This window comes from Maniola hyperantus, chromosome 19 (assembly GCF_902806685.2).
Source record: "Maniola hyperantus chromosome 19, iAphHyp1.2, whole genome shotgun sequence".
Lineage (NCBI taxonomy): Eukaryota > Metazoa > Arthropoda > Insecta > Lepidoptera > Nymphalidae > Maniola > Maniola hyperantus.
The window spans coordinates 12,119,063-12,143,684 of record NC_048554.1 but is presented as its reverse complement, the minus strand read 5'-3'; the positions used below and the strand labels follow the sequence as shown (position 1 = coordinate 12,143,684).

General features: G+C 36.9%; 2 protein-coding genes across 2 annotated transcripts in view; both read left to right on the top strand.

The window, feature by feature from the left end:
- LOC117991406 (uncharacterized) overlaps positions 1 to 24,622 on the top strand; it is a 311,428-nt gene that overhangs the window by 117,573 nt on the left and 169,233 nt on the right. The window lies entirely within an intron of this gene.
- Positions 22,074 to 24,622, top strand: part of LOC117991391 (serine-rich adhesin for platelets-like) — a 165,557-nt gene continuing 163,008 nt past the window's right edge. The window contains exon 1 of the mRNA XM_034978979.2: positions 22,074 to 22,316. The gene's annotated coding sequence lies outside the window, so the exon portion shown is untranslated. The remainder of the gene's footprint in view (positions 22,317 to 24,622) is intronic.

Here is a 24,622-nt window from a genome sequence, read left to right as displayed (position 1 = left end):
TAAACGGTTCCTTAGTTCCCTACCCATCATTAAGCGAGCCGGTGAAACACCACTACTCTTGTGAGGGGTGGTCCTATAATCAAACAAAAATATGCTTAAAGCATAATTAAGTGATTTACCACTCTCTACTATCTTTGTCAGATGTGATTTAAATGTCTCTACGAACCGTTCTGCAGCCCCATTGGTTGCAGGGTAGTGAGGTGAAGTGTAACTATGCTTTACACCAGTGGTTTTACAAAACTCCTGAAATTCTTGGCTCGTAAACGAACTTCCATTATCTGTCACCAGGTGGACCGGAAACCCATAACGGACATATACTTCCTTAAATTTAGCTATGGTTAAACTTGAAGCTATATTTGCCATTTGAAAAGCCTCTGGCCATTTGGAGTAGCTATCGACAATGATTAAATACATCTTCCCCAATAATGGGCCCAGGAAATCTGCATGAATGCGATACCAGGGTCCAGGTGGAATCGGCCAACACCTTGGAATTATTCTAGAAGGATTATTTCTATTCTTTAAACATAATTCGCATGAATTAGATATTTTTTCTATATTTTCATTTAATTTTGGCCACCAAAAATAGGCTTTTGCCATTTCAATCATTCTAGAAGTTCCGAAGTGTGTCACATGAAGTTCTTTTAAAACTGCTTCTCTCAAACTTGAAGGTATTATAATTCTATGACCCCACATTATGCAATCTCTATCCATGCTAATTTCGTGTCTTCGCAAATAAAACGGTTTTAAATTATCATTCACTGTGCCTGGCCAACCATCCCGACAGAATACCAGAACCTTTGATAATATTATGTCTTTTTTTGTTTCTGTCTGGATGGTTTTCCAGTTCAGGGAACTCAAGTCTGACCCCTCGAGATAGTATACATTTACATCACTGTCAGTCTTACATAAAGTATGAAAATTAGTGTTATCTTTCATATTAGGCTTTCTAGATAAATAATCTGCAGGATTTCTGTCTGTACTGATGTGCTTTATGGTATAATTAAAAGCAGAGAGGAATATAGCATAATGTTGTAGACGTTTGGCAGCCATTTTTGGAATTGCTTTATGTGGGCCTAGTATACGTACTAGAGCAGCATTGTCAGTTTCTAATTCAAACAATCTCCCATATGTATAATTATAAAATTTTGTTATCCCAAAAATTATTGCTAGTGCTTCTTTATCTAACGCAGTATATTTTTTTTCAGACTCATTAAATTTTTTACTAGCAAAAGCAATGGGCCTCACAACATTATCTAATCCTCTGTTAGAGATTATAGCTCCAACCCCATATGCAGATGCATCACAAGTCAAAATTAACGGCAACTCTGGATTATAATGTGACAAATTCTTAGCCGAAGCTAATTCCTGTTTTACTAACTCAAACGCGTTTTGGCACTCATCAGTCCAGACAAAATTTCCTTTCTTGGTACATTCATACAATGGGTACAGATTTGTGGCTAGATGTTTTAAAAATCTACCATAGTAATTGATTTTTCCAAGAAAAGATCTTAGCATGGTGATATTTTCGGGAGGTGATATGTTTAATATGGGTTCTATATTTTCTCGTATAATTTGTATACCGTCTTTGTTGATTCTATAGCCAAAAACATCAATATTTTTTCGAAAAAATTTACACTTCTCTACCTTAAGTTTAAATTCACACTCCTTTAATTTAGACAGAACACTTTCTAAAGTTTGTATCATTTCCTCGTGTGTTTTACCACACATGTATATATTATCTATAAACACTATTACATTTGGGATATTTGATAGTTTTTGTGACATTAGTCGCTGAAAAGAGCCTGGTCCTGTACTTACACCATATGGTAAAAATTTATATTTAAATGTTCCAATTTCAGTTACAATAACTGTTAGTTCTTGGGACGCTTCATCAAGAGGTGCTTGCAAATAAGCCTCTTTTAAGTCTAATTCACAATAAAATTTAGCTCCTCTCAATTTATTAAAAATGTCCTCAACATGGGGTAGAGGAAATCGATCCACTTTTAATTGGGGATTTAGAGTAACTTTGTAATCACCACACAAACGAACAGAACCATCCGGTTTTAATATAGGTACTACTGGTGTGCCCCAGTCACTGTATTTTACAGGTTCAATTCGCCCATTTTCTAACAATCTTTTAATTTCAAGATTAATTTTATCTTTAAGTGCAAATGGAACCTGTCTAACTGGTAGGCGTTTAGGTTGTGCATGGTCTTTTAATTTTAGATTTATGCATTCACCCTTTACATTTCCCCACCCCGGACTAAACACATCTGAGAACTTTTCTTTGATCAGGTTTACCGGATCATATATTTCATTTGAATTTAACTGTAATGGCCACATGCCAAAGATACTAAGGACATCTCGCCCCAATAGCCTCGGCTTGTTGTCTTCGACAACAAACAAATTCACATTTTTTTTATTGTTATTTAAATTCATTTCCATATTAATTATTCCCATGGGTTGGGTTACAGTTTGATCATAATTTTTAAAGTGAATATTGGTTTTTTTTATTTTACCGGTTAGATTTAACATCTTTAGATCTTTAAACAAAATAGTGGTTGCTTCCGACCCTGTATCCAATTCAAATTTTAATTTTAGGCCATTTACACTACCATTTACAAAACAAGGAGGTATTTTAGTTGTAGTTGTAGATGCAAAGGGGGGTAGAGTTTTAGAATTACAATTATAAACATTATAATAATCATCACTTTCAGGGAATAAGTCTTTTATTGATTGCTCTACGTTTCCTTTATCGTCTGAGTCGTCCTGTGTATCACATTCTAACGTGTTGACCCTACGGTTTTTAGCACACATTCGAAATAAATGTCCACGCAGGCCGCACTCCGAACAGAATTTATCTTTCAATGAACATTCACTCTTAAGATGATTATTTTTTCCACAACAAAAGCATTTGGTTAACTTACCCATAGGTGTGGTACCTGTGGATTCACTCTTTGGCTTATTAAATGATTTATTCCTTAATTGGGTACCTTTCCTAATTTGAAACATACTACTAGTTTGCTCTTCGGCTGGCTCCTTAACCTTTGAATGTAATAATGCTGACTCCACAGTACGGGCTAAAATTATTAATTCCTCTAAATTTTGATTACCATTTTTCAAAAGTTCAAACTTGATTAAAGATGAAAATACACCATCTATTAGTTTTTCTTTCACTTGATCATCATAGTCTTTGAAAGAGCATTTTTTTGCTAATTTTTTTAATCGGATAATGTACTCTTCTATAGTTTCATCAGACTTTTGATTACACTTCCTGAATTCTGCCCTATCTAATGCCACTGAAGTTGATTTTGCATATCTAACCTCTAAAATTGTCAATAATTCAGCAAAGGTTTTCTTTGTAGGTTTCTCCGGCGCACACTTGTGGTTTAGAGTATCGAACACTTTTGGTGTTAATTTTGTAATTAATAACGCTACTTTCTTCTCTTCTGGTACTTCATTTAAAGTAATTAGACATTGCAGCTGAGTCTCGAAGGTGTCAAAATCACGGCCATCGAACGGCTCAATGTTATAAATATTTACGGACATCGTCGGAGGACTTTGTAGCCCTTTTATTTCTGAATGATCTTCACCCAGCAGTTGTTTTACTTCCTCCAATCTAGATCCACTCTTGACTACCTCTCGTAAAGTCTTACGAAGTTCCTCTATTGTTTCTACATCCACCACCACTTGTAACTCTTTACACAGCGAGAGTAATTCGTTTTTTGATAATTTTTGTAGGAAACTGGTCTTTTTGTCAAGAATTTCTCTATAATAGAGGTTTGCGTCCATGGAGTTGTCACGAACCACGCCAATTTACCTCAACGAAGTTGTAGATGGTAACCGTCTTTTTGCACGTATGAATCGTCGCCAATTTGTTATAAATTAAACCACACCACTTATTAAATATTCCTTTAACTTTATTTCTTTGTTATACTATACTTAAAATCTGGCCAAAATGTGAAAACGTTACAAATTTACTTTTTATGTCGCAGACAAAATTTTATAGACAGAATTTACAACCACAGATAACAAATAACATTTTAGTTCGTACACAGATATATAACAGCTAGTACAACGTAAGCATCCGCTAAGAAAGGATTTTTGAAATATCAACCCCTAGGGGCTAAAATAGGGGTGAAATTTGTGAAGTCCACGCGGAAGAAGTCACGAGCATAAGCTAGTTGTTGTATAAAAGGAAAAGGTGACTGACTAACTATCAACTCACAGATCAAACTACTGGACGGATCGGGCTGAAATTTGGCATTATCATCATCACCTTTCGCCAGCTCACTACAGAGCACGGGTCTCCTGTCAGACTGAGAAGGGTTTTGGTCATAGTCTACTTCGCTGACCATGTGCGGATTGGTAGACTTTACACACCTTGGAGAACATTATGGAGAACTCTCAGGCATGCAGGTTTCCTCACGATATTTTCTTTCACCGGTAAAGCAAAGCAAGTGATATTTAATTACTTAAAACGCACATCTCCGAAAATTAAGAGGTGCGTGCCCGGGATCGAACCCCCGACCTTCGATTAGAAGGCGGACGTCCTAACCACTAAGCTATCACAGTGATAAATACACATAGCTCCGAAAAATTAGAAGTGCGTGGCCGGGATTGAACCCTGGAACCCGCAATAGGAGGCCGACGTCTTAACCACTAGGCTACCATAGCTTATAGTTTGTATGGTTCCTATTAATTTTCATAAAAGTCAAAAAAGCTTGGGGTGCGAAATGCATATCAAATTTCACGGTCATCATAACACGATCCAATCATTAAGTTAATCATTAGGCTGATTACAGCACAATTTGACAGGCCCCAGGTGTTCTGTAGGCAATAAATTGTTTTGTACAATGCGGTACCCTAATTAAACCCCACCCTAATATTTGATATTTTGTTTGGACGCGTGTCTGGTAACATATAGTATAGGGTTATAGTTTGTTATAAAGTTGGGGTTTAAAAGTCTCTATGGTTCAATGGTCAACTTTCAACATGGGGTTATTCAAGGGCCCCATGTTGAACTTACATCAACAAGTTCCTGAAAAGCTGACAACGCATTGGCAGTTCCTCTGGTGCTGCAAATGTTCATCATCATGATCAAGCAATCGCCAGCCAACTACTGGGCACCACATGCGTAGGCGACATCCGGGGTGAGGCGCTGAGATAGGGCGGGAGCGGGACTTCTCGCCTAGCATGCATTTAGTTATATAAAACGTAAATGTGACTGACTGACTGACTGACTGATCTATCAATGCACAGCTGAAAGACATGCAGATAGCTATTATGACGTAGGCATCCGCTAAGAAAGAATTTTTGAAAATTCAACCCCTAAGGGGGTGAAATAGGGGTTTGAAATTTGTGTCGCAGACGAAGTCGCAAGCATAAGCTAGTTTAGTTATATAAAAGGTAAAGATGACTGACTGATCTGTCAACTCACAGATCAAACTACTGGACGGATCGGGCTGAAATTTGGCATCACCATGATCAACCCATCGCCGGTTCACTACAGAGAACGGGTCTCCTCTCGGAATGTGATGGAGTTGGGCCATTAGTCCACCACGCTGGCCAAGTGCGGAATTTTTATCCCTTATTTAACAACTTCCGAAAATACTCTCTTAGTGAGTGCCTATATCATAAAAAGAGAGAGGGAACCTATTGTCAAATTTTATTTTTAACCCCGTTGGTTTAGGCGTGCTTTGATATAGATCAGTCAGTCAGTCAATCAGTAAGGATAAGTATTTTTGAGATCACTGATGTAGATCTATAGTAAAGATGTAAAGCTGAAATACGTCAGGCGAAATCCTTAAACTCCTTCAAAAATCGTTTGAAGAACTATTATTTATCTATGTAAACAGAATTATGTAGTATATTATAGAGATATGTATATAGGTATATATATTTATATATATTTGTGTATTATTAGAATGTACTGTGTATGTAGTCTAATTTATAATAATATAATATACCTAGGGCCATTTTCGGCTGCCGCACCAACCCGTGCTTTCGTGATTCCTTTCGTCAAAGGTTGCCTGGAAGAGATCGCTTTAGCGATAAGGCCGCCTTTGCATGCTACAGCTATTAGATTAAGATCCTGTATTGTGTTTTTTCAATGTTTACTTTGTGTTGTGTGCAATAAAGTGTAAAATAAATAAATAAATAAATAAATGTATCTGAGCTCAGAGCTGTCGCTGAAGTTCGTCTGTAGTCTGTACACTAACGAAGGAACTTGTCCAGTCCTCTCGAAACTTCAGAGCACAAAGCAAGTTGGATGTTCAACCCTCAAGTTTAGTCCGTGGCCCCTTAAGTGATGATGCACTGCAGTCTAAGATGGAAGCGGGTTAACCTGGAAGGGGTGTGACAGTTTTTTATCTAACCCATAACTACCCCTTTTCGCACAGCATCGTACCGAAACGCTAAATCGCTTGGCGGCACGGCTTTTCCAGTAGGGTGGTAACTAGCCATCTGATGTAAAAGGCCCCAGGCCCCAACCTTAATTAATTGATAAATAATAAATTTGTCTATCATCATCACCCAATCGTGCCACACTGTGACTCGTTGGAAAGTGAGAAATCATCGATTTTTTCCATCGAGTCACACTCGAGTTGCAACTTTTTTATCAATTAGAATTCCCAACGAGTCACACTTTACTGTGGGTGTGACTCGATGGGAAAAAATCGATAGATTCCCAACGACTCACGCTTTACTGTGGGTGTGACTCGATGGGGAAAAAAATCGATAGATTCCCAACGAGTCACACTGTTACACGATTGGGTGTGACTCGTTGGGAACCCATCCTACTAAGATACCACCAGACCTGTATCTGCCGGAAATCGAAACTTCTGCCATACTCCTTCCAGGTTAGCCCGCTCCACCTTAGACTGCATCGTCACTTACCATTAGGTGAGATTGCAGTCAAGGGCTAAACTTGTATCTGAATAAATAAATAAAAAAAATAAAAACACTAACACTTGTCCAGCCCGCTGGAAACTTCAAAGCACAAAGCAAGTTGGACGCTCAAGTTTGGCCCGTGGTCCTTATTACGGCACCATCACTAATTTCACGCTGATCTTAAAAGAACAATGACCACCGTGGCAGGGTTGCAGGCACGTCGCTTGTTACTACAAAGGCGTACACTCTTGAGGCTAACGGCTGTACCACGGTGATAAGCGGAGCGGTAGCGGATTGGAGAGAAAATTGTACGATCGCTGACAATGTGGATTTCGCACATTTGATCATTACTCTAAAGCCTGTAACCTGTAACCATTACTCTGGGTTTGGCTAACCGAATTTTGGAAATCCCATATTTGACCGTTAGTTAGACTGAATCTAGTTACTTTATTTTAACGCTTATTTAAGCGTCGCAGGACGACATGGCAATCGGAGTGAAAACGCCCTGCACAGCCCCTGCGCTAACTAAAAGTCTTTACCGAGCTTTATTAAATCACTATTTCAGTACTGCGAGTGAGAACAAGGCTATTTTCTTGTGCTTTTGAGTGTTACTTGACTTGCTGTTTAACATCGTTCATATTTTACTCTTTGCAATGCGCGTTTTAAATTAAATCGCTATCTCTTGTGTAATGCAACCTCATCCCGGCTTTTTGCTTGTGCTTTTGAGCGTTACTTGACTCGAAGCTACAGTTTTAGCACCGTTCATACTTTAGCCGTTAAGGCTCAGATACACAAAACGCGTGGCGATGCGCGACGCTTTTATACTATAGGCAATCTCGAGGTATACATATAAGCTTGGATATTCGTGCAAGTGTTTACTCACCCACACACTCTATAAAGGATTGGCGGATGACGACACTCGACTCTAACAAAAATTAAAATGAAAATGAAAATTTATCAATTTGCATGTAGGACAATAATTATTACTAGTGTCTCTTGTGCTACGTCTTAACTCTTACCACTAGCTTAATATTTTGCAAACGGGTCCCTGAATAGAAAAATGGTTTAACACACCCACATTAATTTTGAAAGATCTATCCAACGACACCCCCTAGTAATTACATGTAATTTGGGAAGAATTTTCAACAAATATTTTTATGTATTTTTTTTACCTTAAAATTTTTTTTGTTAAAGATTTTATTTTAACATTTCGGCCGCATGACTGGACATTGACATGTTAAATTACAGCTTTCTAATACTAATAGTCTCAGAGCTAAGCCGCGGACATCCGTCCGGACGGACAGACAGACAGACATTTCGAAACTATAAGGGCTCCTTGTTTACTAAGGAATTCTAAAACTTGTGCCTAGAAAGGACATTTACGTACTAGGTGACCCAGGAACTCGTCCATTTGCATCGTCGCGTCGTGAATGTCCCAGCCCTTACTCTTTGCACTGGCTGCAAATGCATTTGCAGCCACTAAAGATCCTGCAGGATCGATCGAGAATAGGTAAGCATGTATTTAGGTAAAGGTGTTTTGTTTCGCGCTGTTGAAAATTGGGAATGGAGGAAAAGGGGAAAATGTTTAAAATGTTCCGGAACATCTTCGGAAGTTCTTTTTTATCCCGAAAAATTAAAGAGTTCCTACAACCGATTTTGACGAAAGGTACAGAGGTAGCTTGCAACCCGGGGAAGGACATAGGCTAATTTTTATCTCGGAAAATTTAAGAGTTCCCACAGGATTTTTAAAATCCACGCGGACGAAGTCGCGGGCATCACCTAGTAGGTAATAAATTACACTTTGATAGTCGGTTGTTGCATTTGTAAGATGATATAGTGGTGATAATTTTTACGCGAACTTAAAACTAAAGCTACGAGAGAAAGCGATATTAATGAGCTTTAAATTACAAAAGCCTTTACAAAATCCAATGCAACTTTCGCTGTACAATAGTGCAGCGTGATTTAGACGCGCTTTCTAGATTACGATGAAATATATGCTCATTGTGCTCACTTTGAGATAATAAACATTTGTTAAGTGTATATCTATTATTTGTATATCTATACATTCTCCAACCATTGATACATAGGTGGTTTATAAGACCAAAGATACGCGGGTATTTAAAATTTAAAAAAAACTTATCAAATTATTCTGCAAAGATCCTACACTATGGAATCTAAATATGTATACATATAAAAAGAAAAGGTGACTGACTGACTGATCTATCAACGCACAGCTCTAACTACTGGACGGATCGGGCTGAAATTAGACGTAACGTAGACGGACGTAAGCATCCGCTAAAAAAGGATTTTTCAAAATTCAACCCCTAATGGGGTGAAACAAGGGTTTGAAATTTGTGTAGTCCACGCGGACGAAGTCGCGGACATAAGCTAGTCTAAATATATAAAAGGAAAAGGTGACTGACTGATAGAACTATCAACGCACAGCGCAAACTATTTGACAGATCGGGCTGTTTGGCATGCACATAGCTATTATGATTATCTATCCATATCCATACCATAATATTATCAATGCGAAAGTGCATCTGTCTGTCTGTCTGCTAGCTTTTCACGGCCCAACAGTTTAACCGATTTTGGTGAAACTTGGTACAGAGTTAGCTTACATCCCGGGGAAGAAGTACTCTATATGTATATTATTATGTGTACGGAACCCTAAAACTTAAAAGTAAGTACTGATCTTGTACCTACGATGGTACGGTGTAAAATACTACGAATTGTCAGTTTAAACGTAGCACATTCATATTAGCTGTAACATAAAAATGCAACTCCTCAATATATCGAAGTAGGTTGCCTGCACATCGGATTGAAAGAGAGGTGATGCAAAATTATGTGGGTTAAGTAGTTAGGCAATACGATTAAGACAATAGTATGTAAGATTTCTTTATTGGTATTGTTAGCCCATAGGTAGAGTAGATCATAAGCCGGCTCTCAATAAACATCTTTCACCGTTGCCGCATTTATTTATTACCATACGGCCACAACATATCTCAACGGAACCCTTCGTGTATGAGTCCGACTCGCACTTGACCAGTTTTTTAGTACATTAAAAAAGCTTTTACTTCAAAAAAGCATTTTTACATTTAACTTATTTCTTTATTTATTTCTCTTTGAAGGCAGAGAAGAAAATATGAAAAGCAACATCTCCAAAGGAATCCAAAGAATAAAAACTGACATTAAACTTTTTCCGAGTTTGCGGAACGACCTCTCGCATAATATCCTGAGTTTTTTGTACTGGAACCTTAATTGTAGGGTCACCATAATTTTCGCAATTCAAACTAGGACAGTTTTGGTATGCATATATGCATGTATATGCCAGCCAGTTCACACGAGCATCCCGCATGCGGGATGCTCGTGTGAACGCTAGCATACAAACACATTCGCCATCAAACGGAATCCTGCAGAAAACGGGATCCTGCAAAAAACTGGACTGCCGTGTGAAAGGGGCGTAAGCGTTGCGTGGTGTGCTCTTTCCGGACTGTCTTACGCATTCCAAAACCCATGGTCAGCCTATTGCGACGCTGTAAAGTATACGAATTGCCTACTTCTCGATTTTCCCGCGGTTAACTTAGCTACTTATTCGTGTAGATTTGCTACCTTGGAGAAATATGCAAAACGGGGCAAGCAATTGACGGCCATTTTGAATTGTACAGGTACAGTTCGTTGCACGTAAAACTACCGCTTACCTTAAACCTGCGCAGTGGGCGATTAATAGATTTATTTCTTATTAAACCATGCCCTCGCCGCGCACCGGAAAGCGCAGCGTTGGAAGAGCCTCCACTTAAGTGGACAAACGAGTCGCAGGAGCCGCTGGATTCAGGCGGCGGCACAAGACCGCGCGTGAAAGTCCCTACAAGTGGGAGCTCTTTAGTTTTCTGATATAAATAGCTTTTATTCGTTTCTGGGATACAATACAAGCTATCTCTGTACTAAATAGATGACGCCTGCGATTCCGTCTGTGTAGATATAGGTAATTTTAAAAATCCATAAGACAAAAAGTGGCGGCCATTTTGAATTTCTTATTATGTTGGTATACCTAGCGGTACGGAACCCCAAAAATTGTTATCCTTTAGCATAATTGGCGAAACAATTGCCAATTTAGCGGATCGTATTGCGAGGTTTAGTGAAAAAGGAACTGGCTTTAGGCGTTGATTACAAAAAACCGGGTCAAAGTGATAACAAGCCTCTGCATAAATTTTCTGTATCTTAAATTGTTCCTTTGCGCGACAATTGCTTTTTTTAGAGTCCCGTACCTCAAAAGGAAAAACGGAACCCTTATAGGATCACTTTGTTCTCTGTCTATCTGTCTGTCTGTCAAGAAACCTACAGGGTACTTACTTCCCGTTGACCTAGAATCATGAAATTTGGCAGGTAGGTAGGTCTTATAGCTGACATTTGGAGAAAAATCTGAAAACCGTAAATTTAGGGTTAGATCAGACATTTTGCACGATAATTCAAAAACGATGATGCATAAAAATAAATTAAAATCTGCTTTAGAATGCACAGGTGAAGACCTTTCATATGATACCCCACTTGATATAGTTATCTTACTTCGAAAATTGAAAATACTAATTATTAGTTCATGACCACAATTTAATGCGGTTTTCAGATTTTTCCCCTAGTGTTGTGACGTTGTAAATTTTGAACTACTAATTAGCGTTTCGCTTTTAATTAAAATCTATTTTTGTTCAAAGTATGTTGGTGCCACCTAGCATCAAGGTGCAGAACTACGCGTGGGTCGATGTTCAGAGTTCATTCGAGCCACAATAGATGGCGTTTGCTTCGTTGTCAATTGTCGTAAAAATAAAACAAAATAATTAAATAAAACCATAATATCATTCGTTTATTGTTAAGTCATTAACAAGACGGTTCTTGTAATATATCCTTAGGTTCCGCAAATATTCAAAAATGAATTGGCTTCATGATCGAACTAAATGGGAGCGGCCACACTCGGGTTGCGTCTGGCAACACCGATTGCTGAGATTTAGAATTTTCCTGGAGTCAACATGTGAAGACGAATTTTTTTCGTTCCAGGAAAATCTCACTTCTTTTCGCCCATGGCTTCGCCTGGAAAAATACAATAGTCATGGATTTTGGTCATCCTAACGTATTTTCAATGTTTCATCAGTTATGGTGAGTGAAAAATCAAGTAATGTGGATTCGACAAAATGGCGGTTTGGTTAGAGAAAATCCTAATCTCATGATTTCTTTCAGTTCCAGTTATTTTAACTTCCCAAATAAATGAGGATAATGGGTTGTGGGTGGACTTCTGAAAACCATTGGTGGCCAGGAGTTCAATAGGTGAGTTGTGTTTGATCGGGAAAATTCCACGTGTCGAAATTTTCACACAGCACAAATTATAATCTTGTTTTTCTTTGTTACAGGGTTTACGTTTTTAATTTTACGTTTACGTTTACGTTTACGTTTACGTTTACGTTTACGTTTTACGTTTAGCTTCAGTTTTCCGTTTTAGTTTTCCGTTTGCGTTTTCGGTTTTCGTATTTATTTCTTTTGCACATTCACGTTGACAACTTAATTGCTATGGATAAGACTTGGTGAAAATCTTTGTAATGAAACATTTCGGTTGTGAAGAATCAAATAAATTGAGTTTTGGATCTTGGCCGATGCCGTCCAGCTACCTTGCAGTCTTCGCACCTACAAGTAAGCAAATGTTTGTATCCTGCAACAGTTTAGTGAACCTTCTTAGTGTATGTGTACAGTAAGAACCCTGTCTTTACTACTGAGCTTTTATTTTGAAACAATTTTATGAATTTTACTGTGTCATTGTCTATTCCATGCCAATGGCATCTTAAATTTAAAACATAGATCTTATGTACTATCTACCTAAGTCATTCTAATGTATCTAAATTAAGTCTTGGCATTAAGCTAGAATAACTAAGCATTATTAGCCATCATTCTGTATTAAGCGACCCCGGTAAAAGTTACATTAAAAACAATTTTGCCTAACATCTAGCAAATTTCATTTATAACACCTCATATGCATTACAAGGGAGTCGACGGCTAGCTTCTATTCTTTACTAGGTAGATAGATCAAGTAAAGTAAATTAAAATTATTTTTTTTTTCCTCTAATCTTTGTAAGGTGGTAGATTATTCCGTATCCGGGTATATTTCTATTCCGTCCAATTTACCACCCTTACAAATGGCGCCCGAACGTTTTTTTATATAGTTATTTCAGTATATTTTGAGAAATTTTGTGAATTTTATGAAATGTACTCCGCTGATTGTACAATTTTCTAAGTGGTGACACATTGCAAAGAGCACTAAGCTGTTTTTTATGGTTTACTAACTAAATAATAACTAATAGTTAGAAATTTTGTTTGATAGTTTAAGTAATTTTCTGAGTATAGTCCAACAGTGGTTGTTTCTTATTTAAATAACACATTATAAATGGTGTTTATGCCGTTCAATTATGTTATTTGACTTACCTTGGAGGTGTATAAGTGAATGTTTGCCTTCAGTTTAGTAATAAACATTGCTTAACTGAGTTGTTGTTGGGTATTGCTTTCAATAGTAAGTACATCTTATGTTTGAAAATTCCGGTAACTTAGTATAATTAAAGTTTTGAAACGCTATGTCCTGTTAACTAGTTACACACATACATTTATAAATACTAAGAGTTACAACTTGTGAAACTAAATATATAAACTATATTCAGAGATTACATTAAGTTCAAGTATGAAGTTATGAACAATTTTTTTTCAGTGACTTGATACTTCATTATTTTGTTGAAATTTTGTTTAGAGCTGTGTTAAGGTTATGATAAAAGCTACTTCACACACAAAACATGTTAAGTTTAATTGAATGCTGGTAGTTTAAAGTGACATTTAGAAACAGATTTTGTTGTATTTTAGGTTATGTGTTAAAAGTGTAAAGTAACAGTCATCAAACCATTGCACAATCTCTTTGTTTTTTTTTTAAAGATAATATGCTAGTCAGGGTTCATTGCAACTTTGTTGCCTGTTTACTTTTGTAATTGTAAAGGTTGTAACACACTGTGTACTCATAAAGGTGATACTGCACCTTACAATCATTTATTCAATTTTGGGAAGTTTATTTTGTTATATTTTGTTTACTATAGTAATAATATGTGCTTGTATTATTAACAATATTTTGGAATAGGAACATAATTGATAAAATAGGTTAGGATAGACTTAAGAATATTGTTTTTGTTGTGTATTTTGCTTGTGTATATTTAATAGTTTAAATAACTTCTTTTGTGTTTGTGTTTAACCAATTGGTATAAGGCTAAACATAGACAGTTACACAAGCTCGATATTTTGTTAAATGTGTTTTGACCTAACACAATGGAACAGACTTTTGCCCAGTTTCATTCACTTTTGAAGGACGAATTGTGTTATGAGGTATCCATTCGTTCCGAAACTCCAGCACCTACAGTGCTAGGTTTAAAGAAACAGTTAAAACAATTAATTCAGGAAATTCCTTCTGAATCAATTTTAGAGACGGATTTCACTTCTGAAAGTGAGTTAGGGGTTATTACTAAAAAACTTCAAGACTTAGAAGATTTATTAAAAAAGTGTTCTGACACTAAAGATAGACATGCCCTCTGTAGGTCTAAAGCTTTAGCTTCACATTTGTACTTTAGAATTTTGAGAATACAGTGTTCCGAACTCAGCTTAATAAGTAGGAAGAGTGAATTACATACAAAGTTGCAGAGTTTGATTTCCAGATTAGATGCTGACAATGAGTCGTCTCACGACGAATCACTGGATTCCGAGAGTACCGCCGTTGACTGCACTGGTGATAAAAATGTGGCCAAGTGGAAGTTAAATTTCAACGGACAGGGTGATCCGCGCAGTTTCATCGAACGCGTTGAGGAATATAAAAGATCTTATGGCGTTTCAGATGGAAAATTATTTGTTTCTGCATTTCATCTTTTTACAGGCCGAGCATTGTTATGGTACAGAGGCAACAAATGTCAAGTTTCGTCTTGGTCAGAATTGAAAACTTTATTTTTAGAGGAATTTGATGCAGTAGATTATGACTACAGGTTGCTAGGTGAAATTCGAGCAAGAACACAAGGCTCTGAAGAACCTGTGTCTATCTATTTCGCTATAATGTTTTGCATGTTTTCAAGGTTGTCAACACCACTTTCCGAAGAACAAAAGTTACAAATTTTATTACATAATATTCGCCCTTTTTACTCAGAACAATTAGCTCTTGTTGACATTAAGTCTGTCGCAATGTTGAAGGAAAAGTGTCGCAAACTAGAGGCTGCGAGGCAGCGTTCCGCCTTATTTTCTGAGCCTACTAACAGTAAGGCAACTTTAAGTTCAGAGTTTGCTTACAAACAAGTGACAAAACAGATAAACACACTTTCAGTCACACCTGCACCTAAGGTTGATACAAGTAAAGGCACTAATTTTACGAAAACAAATAAACAACTATGTTACAAGTGCGGCAAGGGTAACCATTCCTTTAAATTTTGCAGGACAGTTCCGAAATTTATTAGATGTTTTTCGTGTGGACGTCAGAACTTTACAGTAAAGACATGTCCAAGTTGTAGTAAAAAGGCGATTAGTAAACCCGCTCCGGACAAAAATTCAAAAAACTAATTAGTAAGAACTGTGCAGAGACACAAGTAAAGAACTTGGTCATTAACAACAAAACACCCCTTTTACCTGACACAGTTCTGTATTCAGTGGATAAACGAGACTTTAGGCCACATTTAAAGGTTTTTGTTGACGGGTTTGAGATTACAGGTTTACTAGATTCCGGTGCTTGCGCGTCAATTTTGGGTAACCAGGCGCACAAGGTTTTTTTAAGATTCGGTTATAAACTGCATAGCAGTATTGATACCACATTTTCAGTGGCAAATGGAGACAAACTTGATTGCATGGGTTATATGTTTATTCCGATTACTTATAATTCCGTAACTCACATAATAAAATTTTTTGTAGTACCCTCTATAATAGCGGATGTTATTTTTGGCTGTGACTTTTGGAAAACATTTCAGTTAGCCCCTGGCATTTTTGATAATTTAGAATTAATTAAGGCACCTTCTCAATTTTACAATATTTGTGCGATTGATAATGAACAAATTCATACCATCACTTCTTTTGAAAACTTATCATCTCAACAGAAAGAATTAGCCCAGTCTGTAGTAAATAAATTTTTAGATATTTCTTCAGAGAAAATTGGATTGGGTAGAACAAAATTAATTGAACATGTTATTGACACCGGTGATGCCTTGCCAATAAAAATAAAACAATATCCACTTTCTCCCGAAAAGAAGGAAGCCTTAAGTAAAGAGTTAGATAGGATGCTGGAAATGGACGTAGTTACTCCGAGTGAAAGCCCTTGGAATAACCCAGCAATTTTAGTGAAAAAGGCAAATGGAGACTGGAGATTTTGCCTAGATTGCAGGAAATTAAATTCAGTGACAAAGGGGGATTCATACTCAATACCGTACATTCCACAAATTCTAGATAGCTTGAAAGAGGCAAGGTTTTTATCATCGATTGATTTAAGTTCAAGTTTCTGGCAAATTCCGTTAGCTAACGACTCTCAGGAAAAAACCAGTTTTACAGTTCCTGGTAGAGGGTTATTCAAATTTAAAGTCATGCCGTTTGGCCTATGCGGTGCACCAGCACGACAGCAGAGGTTAATGGACCAGTTATTTAATCAAAATTTTTGTAGTGATATTGAAAATGGAATAGTATTTTGTTATATAGATGATATTGTTATTTGTTCTGCTGATTTTGAAACCCATTTAATTTTATTAAACAGAGTTCTGGATAAACTAAAAATGGCTCAACTATCCATAAATTTTGATAAATGTAATTTTTTTAGAAACTCTTTGAAATATTTAGGGTATATAGTGGATGAATTTGGTTTACGCACAGATCCTGGAAAAGTTGCCGCAGTTTTGAACTTTCCGACCCCAAAAACTGCACAGGAGGTAAAGATTTTCCTAGGCACTTGTTCTTGGTACAGGCGCTTTATTAGGAATTTTTCAACCATCGCTGCACCACTCAATAGACTAACGAGTAAAGGAAAGAACGCACCTAAATTTGAGTGGAGCGAACAGGCAGAGGTAGCATTTAATACATTGAAGAATGCGTTGGTAACCGCACCTGTTCTTGCGGTACCGAATTTTGAAAAACCATTCAAAATACATTGTGATGCTTCTGCATATGGTGTTGGCGGTATGCTGACGCAAGAAACCGATGGTTGCGATCATCCCATTGCGTATGTCAGTAGGAGCCTAAATAAAAACGAAAGGAATTACAGCGCGACGGAACGCGAGGCTCTAGCTGTGATTTTTGCAGTGGAGAAATTTCAGGCTTATTTTGGTTCCAAGCCAGTCACAATTATCACAGACCATGCATCCCTAAAGTGGTTCTTAAATTTAGAAAATCCCTCAGGACGACTCGCCAGATGGGGTTGTAGATTATCACAGTATAATTTTGTTATCGAACATAGGAAGGGTTGTGATAATGTAGTTCCGGATACCTTGTCGAGACTCATACACGTAGATGTAGTTGGTGATCGTAATGATAACTCTAGTCAACAAGTTTTGGTAGATGACTGGTATGACAAAACATTTAATGGCTGTAAAATCAATCCAGCAAATTTTCCGAATTTTTGTATTTTGAACGATAAACTATATCGTTACAGTAAATGTAAATACCAGCTTCTCAGTGAGTTCGACTGGAAAGAGGTAGTCCACAAGAACGACATCCTTAGAATTATGCAACAAAACCATGCAGATGCAACTGCAGGTCATTTTGGTGTGTTCAAAACTCATCGCAGATTATCCCTCAGATATTTTTGGCGTGGTATGTATAAGGACGTGGTTGAGTACGTTAAGAATTGTGATACTTGCTCTGCGTATAAACACACGACATCAGCCACTCCAGGTCTGCTAGGGAAGCCTAAAGTCTGCGAGAGACCTTTTCAGGTCATTTCGGCTGATTTAGTCGGACCTTTGCCTAGGTCTAAATCAGGATTTACATTTCTTTTTGTGGTGACGTGTTGTTTTTCGAAATATACAATGTTGTTTCCGTTACGGCGTGCCACAGGTGCCGCTGTTGTTAAAGCGCTAGAGAATTTTGTATTTTTGAACCATAGTGTTCCAGAGACTGTGATTGTGGACAATGGGTCCCAATTTACAGGATCTGAATTCCGTAATCTCATTAAGCGTTATAATATTCCGAAATTACACTACACACCACTGTACACTCCGCAAGTTAACCTTGTTGAGAGGTACAATAAGGTTGTTATGACTGCTGTAGCCGCTTTTGTGAAAGATAACCACAGGTCCTGGGACGAAAACCTGTACAAGGTCCAGTTCGCCATAAACAGTGCGGTTAATGAATCCACTGGATTCTCCCCGTTCTTCCTTGTCCACGCTAGAGAACCGGTCTTAAATGGTTCCTTCTATAAGGACACGGATAAGGAGTACGAGGCCGGAATTCCAAGGGAGGAATACGCAGGAAAGTTTGGAACTTTGGAGGACATATTTGGTCAGGTTAGGAGAAATTTGTTTCAGGCTCATGCAGAGTATGCAACGCATTACAACTTAAGGCGTAGGTCTGCAAGCTATTCTGTTGGGGACATAGTGTGGAAAAAGACCTATCCACAAAGCGACGCTACAAATTTTTTCGCAGCTAAGCTGGCACCTAAGTATGAAAAGTGCAGGGTTGTCAAGGTTTTGTCACCTTTGGTTTATGAACTAGTTAGAGTAGCTGACAACCACCCAATAGGCACTTGGCATATTAAGGATATTAAGAAGTAGATATTTGCCATTACTTAGTTAGGTCTAAACTGTTTGAATATTTAAGTTATCAATATTCAATTAGGAATTTGTATGAGTGTAGTGATGTTCTGAATTAACAGTTACATTACCATGGTTCAGTTGAGGATGAATGTAGTGGATGTATGTAGGGATGAATATGTGATGATTGGAATGCTTGTGGTAGACCAACCGGTTGAGAAAGTAAAAATGCAAATATCGTACTTTGGGGATAACGAAAAGGGGGGGGTTTTGTGTTTTGTTTTCGTTTTCCTTCTAGATAACGGATCATTTCTGTTATTTTTCCGATTCTGTTCCGAGATCTATTTTCTAGGAGAGTTATTTCGTTTTTTTTTCTCATATTCCGATTTTGATTCGGTTTTATTTTTCCGAATGGGATAGAGAACGGTTGCCATATCAGATGGACCCGTTCACAACCAGATTTTCCGTATTTGTTGAGTAACAAATATTACGATGGTAGTTTAAAAGAGTGAACCACCGTAGGCCTAGACGCATTCTATCAGTCAGCTGAAGAATGATGCCAAGATGTTTCCACTCAAGTGTCTTAGACACCATGAAGTTTTTTTGTATATATTCTTTTTAGAAGTTAGGGTTGTGTAGTTAAGTATAATGTATAAAACCTTACACTGTTTTCAGTATATTTATTTTGTTAGACAATTTTCCTTGTTAGTAGTAGATGTGCGTTCACGCGTAACTTCTGTGTTTTTTTTTTGTTTGTTTGTTTCAGGCAAATTGTTAGTAGTTGTTGGATGACGCTGAGGGCAGCGTGGTTCAACCTGTTGAACCTTTTCGTAGGAGGGGAAGTATTGTGACGTTGTAAATTTTGAACTACTAATTAGCGTTTCGCTTTTAATTAAAATCTATTTTTGTTCAAAGTATGTTGGTGCCACCTAGCATCAAGGTGCAGAACTACGCGTGGGTCGATGTTCAGAGTTCATTCGAGCCACAATAGATGGCGTTTGCTTCGTTGTCAATTGTCGTAAAAATAAAACAAAATAATTAAATAAAACCATAATATAATAATAATAATAATAATAAATAATTTATTTATTTAGGAAGAATATGTACATTTTACAATAAGTTTAGGTGTAATCATAAACTTTAAATCATAAGTTTTTCCGTACACCAATGCCGTCGACAGTAGATAGGTACACGTAGCACATTAATTTAATGGTATAATACTTAAAGCTAAATAACAATACTTACTTATATAAACTAACAACATTGAACTAAATGTAGGTTATTTTAAACTAAATATACTTAGTAGGTAAAAACACAATCATTAAATTTATAGATAAATGTAGGTAGGTAAGAAAAAGTTCGTTATTTATATCACAGCGGAATAGTAACACAATATGACGAGCGTAAGACGCTCACTCACACTACGGTTATATCATTCGTTTATTGTTAAGTCATTAACAAGACGGTTCTTGTAATATATCCTTAGGTTCCGCAAATATTCAAAAATGAATTGGCTTCATGATCGAACTAAATGGGAGCGGCCACACTCGGGTTGCGTCTGGCAACACCGATTGCTGAGATTTAGAATTTTCCTGGAGTCAACATGTGAAGACGAATTTTTTTCGTTCCAGGAAAATCTCACTTCTTTTCGCCCATGGCTTCGCCTGGAAAAATACAATAGTCATGGATTTTGGTCATCCTAACGTATTTTCAATGTTTCATCAGTTATGGTGAGTGAAAAATCAAGTAATGTGGATTCGACAAAATGGCGGTTTGGTTAGAGAAAATCCTAATCTCATGATTTCTTTCAGTTCCAGTTATTTTAACTTCCCAAATAAATGAGGATAATGGGTTGTGGGTGGACTTCTGAAAACCATTGGTGGCCAGGAGTTCAATAGGTGAGTTGTGTTTGATCGGGAAAATTCCACGTGTCGAAATTTTCACACAGCACAAATTATAATCTTGTTTTTCTTTGTTACAGGGTTTACGTTTTTAATTTTACGTTTACGTTTACGTTTACGTTTACGTTTACGTTTACGTTTTACGTTTAGCTTCAGTTTTCCGTTTTAGTTTTCCGTTTGCGTTTTCGGTTTTCGTATTTATTTCTTTTGCACATTCACGTTGACAACTTAATTGCTATGGATAAGACTTGGTGAAAATCTTTGTAATGAAACATTTCGGTTGTGAAGAATCAAATAAATTGAGTTTTGGATCTTGGCCGATGCCGTCCAGCTACCTTGCAGTCTTCGCACCTACAAGTAAGCAAATGTTTGTATCCTGCAACAGTTTAGTGAACCTTCTTAGTGTATGTGTACAGTAAGAACCCTGTCTTTACTACTGAGCTTTTATTTTGAAACAATTTTATGAATTTTACTGTGTCATTGTCTATTCCATGCCAATGGCATCTTAAATTTAAAACATAGATCTTATGTACTATCTACCTAAGTCATTCTAATGTATCTAAATTAAGTCTTGGCATTAAGCTAGAATAACTAAGCATTATTAGCCATCATTCTGTATTAAGCGACCCCGGTAAAAGTTACATTAAAAACAATTTTGCCTAACATCTAGCAAATTTCATTTATAACACCTCATATGCATTACAAGGGAGTCGACGGCTAGCTTCTATTCTTTACTAGGTAGATAGATCAAGTAAAGTAAATTAAAATTATTTTTTTTTTCCTCTAATCTTTGTAAGGTGGTAGATTATTCCGTATCCGGGTATATTTCTATTCCGTCCAATTTACCACCCTTACAGTGTCTGATGTAAGATCTACCTACCTACCAAATTTCATGATTCTAGGTCAACGGGAAGTACCCTGTAGGTTTCTTGACAGACCGACAGACAGACAGACAGACAGACAACAAAGTTTCTTGCTGGTTCTTCTCGGTAGGAACAGCATTCCGAACCAGTGGTAAATTAAACTGGTTAACGATTCAAAAGCACTGGTAATGAATAAGTCTAAGTACTTGATTAAAGATATATTCTATTCTTTTCTATTCTAAAAAGTGATCCTATAAGGGTTCCGTTTTTCCTTTTGAGGTACGGAACCCTAAAAATGAAGCACCCATTATCCAAAAAGTTCTGTTTGTTTCAAAGCACTCCTTCAAAATCATTAAATAGCTAAAGGTGCTTCTAAAAACAAAGAAAAAACCACTCAAACAAAGTCGTGCTGTAGTTCTGTAGCTATTTAAAAACGTATTCAAACACGTGGCTCTTAATAAAAACGCGCCAACAATTTTGTGCAATCATTGCATTGGTACAAAACAAAATGCGTGCCATGTGGTCAATTCTCGGTACGCTACTTAACTAACTTCATACCTATCTGCATCTCTTTCACACATATGACTTATTTCTTTCATTAAATGGAGTTTGACCTTTCTCTTTCCCGCGCGCGTCAGTTCACGAGAGACCGTCGTGTGAGGTGGTCGTATCGTGTCACTCCTCGTATTTCGCGTGATAACTTTCGTGAAAAAACATTTTTAAAAGATTTTTCGTGGTCCTAATTTTAAACGGATGAGTGTGTCTGTGTTGTGTGCAAGTAATTTATTAAAACGGTTTTAAAGTGTGATAATATAATATTAAAACACTAGTGCGTTATTGGAATTTTGCAAAGTGAAAAAAGCAACGATTTGGTGGGATTTTTCACGGTAGGTGGTTTTGTTATCGCTTGCATTGTTAGCTAGTCTGGTTGATTAGGCTTTGATAAGGATAATTTTGTATGATTAGCATTAGACCGTAATTAAGTGTTATAATAATGACAAAGTGTTCATTTGTAAACAGTTTACATACCTAATAGGAACCTACATCAAGGAAATTAATCAACGTTTAGACAAAACACCCGCATCTTGTATAAATTGTACCTGGTACTTTTCCAAGGTTGTTGACGTGAAATTAAATCACCTGTATAAACGACTAAGCGACGAACGTTATCTTTTTAATGTTTTATTTTATTACTTTGCCAATAGTGTAGTGTTTGAGGCTTGAGACTTGTTTTTATTGCGCTAGTGAAATAATGATTTTATTGTTTTTACTGCTCTAGTGAAATAATGAAACTTCTTATATTTTTTATTTTTTGGTGCTGTAGTTTAGTTTTAACTTTTAAGATTAATTACCGAAGATGATTATTAATTAAGTAGGTATTTATTATTTAATCCTTGCACCATTCCACGCGGGCATCATTTGTACAGTAATTAGTTAGATAAGGATGTGTATTGTGTATGTAGGTATACTTGTAAAGTTTTATTGCATTACTAGCTGATGCCCGCGACTTCGTTCGCGTGGAGTCCGTTTCTAAAAATCCCGTGGGAACTCTTTGATTTTCCGGGATAAAAAGTAGCCTATGTCACTCTCCAGGTCTTTTAACTATACCCATGCAAAAAATCATGTCAAGCCGTCGCGTTGCTCCGTTGCGACGTGATTGAAGGACAAACCAACAAACAAACATTTATAATAATATGGATAGGGATTAAACAAAAAGTAGGATAAATTTTATGATTAACGACCTAGTGAAGTAATGAATTATTTATTTGAGACAAATAGAAAAGTGGAAGGAATTTACTAGGTACCTACTACCTAATAAATAATAATAAAAAATCCGTCCGTCTGTCTGTCTGTCAAGAAAACATATAGAGTAGGTAGGTACTTCCCGTTGACCTAGAATTATGAAATTTGGTAGGTAGGTATATAGCACAAGTAAAGGAATAAATCCGAAAACAGAAACCTGTCACAAAAAAAAATTAAAATGTGTGCAATGTGCATGAACAATAGGCTACTTGACTCATATCTAATTTCGTCCAATAAATGATTATTTATTATAGTATTTTGCGTAAGACAACGAAATATATCAATAACAATTATTAAAAACGCAGGATGGATATATAAATCCAATTTAAAAAAATACAGTTTTTATTTTTATTTGAAACGCAGAAAACGCTGTCAGCCATAATGTGACGTCATTAAATATGTAAACAAAGAAATGTCATCCCTATGTAAACTAGTATAGAAGTCATGTTTATTAAACTTTGGGAAGTTATGCTGTTGTTTACAAATGCATGACGTCAGAGCACAGATAATCTATCGGCCAAACATGGCCGACAGTGTTTTCACCTGTCTAAGAAAAATATATTTTTAAATTAAAGTTTTACGGTTTTTAGGGCGCAAAAAAATATAGTGTTAATTTTTTTGATCTAATAGGACAAATATCAACCATTTAAGACCTACTTAAAAAAAGTGTCAACTAGCCTATTAATTAGTAGGTACTTTCAATTTTTAAAGTAAGATAACTATACTAAGTGGGGTATCATATGAAAGGGCTTTACCTGTACATTCTAAAACTGATTTTTATTTATTTTTATGCATCATAGTTTTGGATTTATCGTGCGAAATGTCGAAAAAAATGCGACTGTAGTACTACCTACTATGCGAAACCCTTGGTGCGCGAGTCTGACTCGCACTTGACCGGTTTTATTTAACACAAACACAAAAAAAAACTAGGACAGAAAAATACGTCTTTAGAGCAGTGGGCCAAGTTTACGTCGGTTTTACGTTTTTACGGTTTCTCATGTGACAAATGTTTTGATATTTTCGCACCGGAGACGTAAAAAACTTAAGGCTCGGTCACACAAAACGCGCGACGTCATTGTTCTCATTTTTTCTAACTGGTTTGTTTTATTTCATTCTTTAAATGACTTGATCATTAATTTAAGCATACAACGCGGCTAGCTAGCTAGAAGTTGTGCATTGAAATACAGGGAACTGTACAATCATCATCATCATTATCATCATCAACCGGTAGACGTCCACTGCTGGACATAGGTCTCTTGTAGGGACTTCCACACGACACGGTCCTGCGCCGCCTGAATCCAGCGGCTGCCTGCGACTCGTCTGATGTCGTCCGTCCACCTAGTGGGGGGGTCTTCCAACACTGCGTCTTCCGGTGCAAGGTACTGAACTG